We start from the raw sequence: 6775 nt of genomic DNA on the forward strand, positions 1-6775 counted from the left end.
TATATAACTACTGTCTATACACATCATCCTATATAACTACTGTCTATACACACCATCCTATATAACTACTGTCTATACACACCATCCTATATAACTACTGTCTATACACACCATCCTATATAACTACTGTCTATACACACCATCCTATATAACTACTGTCTATACACACCATCCTTTATAACTACTATCTATACACACCATCCTATATAACTACTGTCTATACACACCATCCTATAAAACTACTGTCTATACACACCATCCTATATAACTACTGTCTATACACACCATCCTATATAACTACTGTCTATACACACCATCCTATATAACTACTGTCTATACACACCATCCTATATAACTACTGTCTATGCACACCATCCTATATAACTACTGTCTATACACACCATCCTATATTACTACTGTCTATACTGTCTATACACACCATCCTATATAACCACTGTCTATACACACCATCCTATATAACTACTGTCTATACACACCATCCTATATAACTACTGTCTATACACACCATCCTATATAATTACTGTCTATACTGTCTATACACACCATCCTATATAACTACTGTCTATACACACCATCCTATATAACTACTGTCTATACTGTCTATACACACCATCCTATATAACTACTGTCTACATTTTACATTTACATTTTAGTCATTTAGCAGATGCTCTTATCCAGAGCGACTTACAGTAATGAATGCATACATTTCATACATTTCATTTCATGCATTTTTTTGTACTGGCCCCCCGTGGGAATCGAACCTACAACCCTGGCGTTGCACACACCATGCTCTACCAACTGAGCCACAGGGAAGGCAAACAGGTACAAAACTACTGTCTATACACACCATCCTATATAACTACTGTCTATACACACCATCCTATATAACTACTGTCTATACACACCATCCTATATAACTACTGTCTATACACACCATCCTATATAACTACTGTCTATACACACCATCCTATATAACTACTGTCTATACACACCATCCTATATAACTACTGTCTATACTGTCTATACACACCATCCTATATAACTACTGTCTATACACACCATCCTATATAACTACTGTCTATACACACCATCCTATATAACTACTGTCTATACACACCATCCTTTATAACTACTATCTATACACACCATCCTATATAACTACTGTCTATACACACCATCCTATATAACTACTGTCTATACACACCATCCTATATAACTACTGTCTATACACACCATCCTATATAACTACTGTCTATACACACCATCCTTTATAACTACTATCTATACACACCATCCTATATAACTACTGTCTATACACACCATCCTATAAAACTACTGTCTATACACACCATCCTATATAACTACTGTCTATACACACCATCCTATATAACTACTGTCTATACACACCATCCTATATAACTACTGTCTATACACACCATCCTATATAACTACTGTCTATGCACACCATCCTATATAACTACTGTCTATACACACCATCCTATATTACTACTGTCTATACTGTCTATACACACCATCCTATATAACCACTGTCTATACACACCATCCTATATAACTACTGTCTATACACACCATCCTATATAACTACTGTCTATACACACCATCCTATATAATTACTGTCTATACTGTCTATACACACCATCCTATATAACTACTGTCTATACACACCATCCTATATAACTACTGTCTATACTGTCTATACACACCATCCTATATAACTACTGTCTACATTTTACATTTACATTTTAGTCATTTAGCAGATGCTCTTATCCAGAGCGACTTACAGTAATGAATGCATACATTTCATACGTTTAATTTCATGCATTTTTTTGTACTGGCCCCCCGTGGGAATCGAACCTACAACCCTGGCGTTGCACACACCATGCTCTACCAACTGAGCCACAGGGAAGGCAAACAGGTACAAAACTACTGTCTATACACACCATCCTATATAACTACTGTCTATACACACCATCCTATATAACTACTGTCTATACACACCATCCTATATAACTACTGTCTATACACACCATCCTATATAACTACTGTCTATACACACCATCCTACATAACTACTGTCTATACACACCATCCTATATAACTACTGTCTATACACACCATCCTATATAACTACTGTCTATACACACCATCCTATATAACTACTGTCTATACTGTCTATACACACCATCCTATATAACTACTGTCTATACACACCATCCTATATAACTACTGTCTATACTGTCTATACCCACCATCCTGTTTAACTACTGTCTATACTGTCTATACACACCATCCTATATAACTACTGTCTATACACACCATCCTATATAACTACTGTCTATACTGTCTATACACACCATCCTATATAACTACCCTCTATACACACCATCCTATATAACTACTGTCTATACTGTCTATACACACCATCCTATATAACTACTGTCTATACACACCATCCTATATAACTACTGTCTATACACACCATCCTATATAACTACTGTCTATACTGTCTATACCCACCATCCTATATAACTACTGTCTATACTGTCTATACACACCATCCTATATAACTACTGTCTATACCCTCTATACACACCATCCTATATAACTACTGTCTATACACACCATCCTATATAACTACTGTCTATACACACCATCCTATATAACTACTGTCTATACTGTCTATACACACCATCCTATATAACTACTGTCTATAGTGTCTATACACACCATCCTATATAACTACTGTCTATACACACCATCCTATATAACTACTGTCTATACTGTCTATACACACCATCCTATATAACTACTGTCTATACTGTCTATACACACCATCCTATATAACTACTGTCTATACTGTCAATACACACCATCCTATATAACTACTGTCTATACACACCATCCTATATTACTACTGTCTATGCTGTCTATACACACCATCCTATATAACTACTGTCTATACTGTCTATACACACCATCCTATATAACTACTGTCTATACACACCATCCTATATAACTACTGTCTATACTGTCTATACACACCATCCTATATAACTACTGTCTATACTGTCTATACACACCATCCTATATAACTACTGTCTATACTGTCTATACACACCATCCTATATAACTACTGTCTATACACACCATCCCATATAACTACTGTCTATACACACCATCCTATATTACTACTGTCTATACTGTCAATACACACCATCCTATATAACTACTGTCTATACACACCATCCTATATAACTACTGTCTATACACACCATCCTATATAACTACTGTCTATACTGTCTATACACACCATCCTATATAACTACTGTCTATACACACCATCCTATATAACTACTGTCTATACACACCATCCCATATAACTACTGTCTATACACACCATCCTATATTACTACAGTCTATACTGTCTATACACACCATCCTATATAACTACTGTCTATACACACCATCCTATATAACTACTGTCTATACACACCATCCTATATAACTACTGTCTATACCCACCATCCTATATAACTACTGTCTATACTGTCTATACACACCATCCTATATAACTACTGTCTATACACACCATCCTATATAACTACTGTCTATACACACCATCCTATATAACTACTGTCTATACACACCATCCTATATAACTACTGTCTATACACACCATCCTATATAACTACTGTCTATACCCTCTATACACACCATCCTATATAACTACTGTCTATACACACCATCCTATATAACTACTGTCTATACACACCATCCCATATAACTACTGTCTATACACACCATCCTATATTACTACAGTCTATACTGTCTATACACACCATCCTATATAACTACTGTCTATACACACCATCCTATATAACTACTGTCTATACACACCATCCTATATAACTACTGTCTATACACACCATCCTATATAACTACTGTCTATATACACCATCCTATATAACTACTGTCTATACACACCATCCTATATAACTACTGTCTATACCCTCTATACACACCATCCTATATAACTACTGTCTATACTGTCTATACACACCATCCTATATAACTACTGTCTATACACACCATCCTATATAACTACTGTCTATACTGTCTATACACACCATCCTATAAAACTACTGTCTATACTGTCTATACACACCATCCTATATAACTACTGTCTATACTGTCTATACACACCATCCTATATAACTACTGTCTATACTGTCTATACACACCATCCTATATAACTACTGTCTATACTGTCAATACACACCATCCTATATAACTACTGTCTATACACACCATCCTATATTACTACTGTCTATGCTGTCTATACACACCATCCTATATAACTACTGTCTATACTGTCTATACACACCATCCTATATAACTACTGTCTATACACACCATGCCATATAACTACTGTCTATACACACCATCCTATATTACTACTGTCTATACTGTCTATACACACCATCCTATATAACTACTGTCTATACACACCATCCTATATAACTACTGTCTATACACACCATCCTATATAACTACTGTCTATACACACCATCCTATATAACTACTGTCTATACTGTCTATACACACCATCCTATATAACTACTGTCTATACCCTCTATACACACCATCCTATATAACTACTGTCTATACACACCATCCTATATAACTACTGTCTATACACACCATCCCATATAACTACTGTCTATACACACCATCCTATATTACTACAGTCTATACTGTCTATACACACCATCCTATATAACTACTGTCTATACACACCATCCTATATAACTACTGTCTATACACACCATCCTATATAACTACTGTCTATACACACCATCCTATATAACTACTGTCTATATACACCATCCTATATAACTACTGTCTATGCACACCATCCTATATAACTACTGTCTATACACACTATCCTATATAACTACTGTCTATACACACCATCCTATATAACTACTGTCTATACACACCATCCTATATAACTACTGTCTATACACACCATCCTATATAACTACTGTCTATACACACCATCCTATATAACTACTGTCGATACACACCATCCTATATAACTACTGTCTATACACACCATCCTATATAACTACTGTCTATACACACCATCCTATATAACTACTGTCGATACACACCATCCTATATAACTACTGTCTATACACACCATCCTATATAACTACTGTCTATACACACCATCCAATATAACTACTGTCTATACACACCATCCAATATAACTACTGTTTAACTACTGTTGTAATCCCCTTTTATATTAATAAACATTCAGGCTCCATTTAATGTCGCAGTGCAATTATTATCCCCCTATAGTCGATGCATATAAAAAAAAAAAAATCCCCATTAGAGATTTTTTGGCATTGGGATGCTTCTCAATCCACCGCATCCAGGCGATTTCGCACTTTCGCGTCTGCGGTGAAAGGTGGCAGAGCTATAGAGCGGTGTTTGTCAGACCATGAGACATTCCGAAAATCGGTCTTATCACAAAAAAGAGCCTGTGGCGTCCGAACAGTTTTATAGGCTAATAAAGGTTTAGGCTAATAGGACTCACTCGTCTGAAAGTCCCACGGTACCAGTTGAAATAAATGAATGGAAGTACATACGGAGACTGTTTTAGTGCCAAAAATATGGGCTTAAATACTATATTTATATATATATATATAAATACCTATATCTCTCAGATATTGGACAGACATTTCAGAACAAACTTCCCTTTGATATTTATTTTTTTGGGGGGGACTATCTGTTGTTTCATGTAGTGAATCTGTTATTCAGTTTGTATGGGCTAATAGCAGTAAGGCCAAATAAAAATGTTCATCAAATATATACAGTATGTATATACATATATATATAAATATATGTTTAAACTTTAAAGGGTCTTAAAATTCCAAAATCAAATAGCAATAACAATCCTTGGTATAACTTACAGGTACCAGAGAAACTACAATAACTTAACAGCAAAAACACATAGCCTATAGAGTAGAATGTTTGTGATACGAGCTGACCCACAATAACACTCCATGTATATAAATATATATAATACTATATGTATAAATATATATATATAATACTATATATAAATATATAATTCTATATGTATAAATATATATATAATACTATATATAAATATATAATACTATATGTATAAATGTATATATAATACTATATATAAATATATAATACTATATGTATGAATATATAATACTATATATAAATATATAATACTATATATAAATATATAATACTATATGTATAAATATATATATAATACTATATATAAATATATAATACTATATGTATAAATATATATATAATACTATATATAAATATATAATACTATATGTATAAATATATATATAATACTATATGTATGAATATATATAATACTATATATAAATATATAATACTATATGTATAAATATATATATATAATACTATATATAAATATATAATACTATATATAAATATATAATACTATATGTATGAATATATATAATACTATATATAAATATATAATACTATATGTATAAATATATATATCTAATACTATATATAAATATATAATACTATATATAAATATATAATACTATATGTATAAATATATATATATATATAAAACTAATACTATATAATACTGTCCATGAGTGTGTGTCCATGTGTGTGTGTCCATGAGTGTGTGTGTC

The sequence above is a fragment of the Salmo trutta genome, chromosome 5, assembly GCF_901001165.1.
Source record: "Salmo trutta chromosome 5, fSalTru1.1, whole genome shotgun sequence".
Taxonomy (NCBI): domain Eukaryota; kingdom Metazoa; phylum Chordata; class Actinopteri; order Salmoniformes; family Salmonidae; genus Salmo; species Salmo trutta.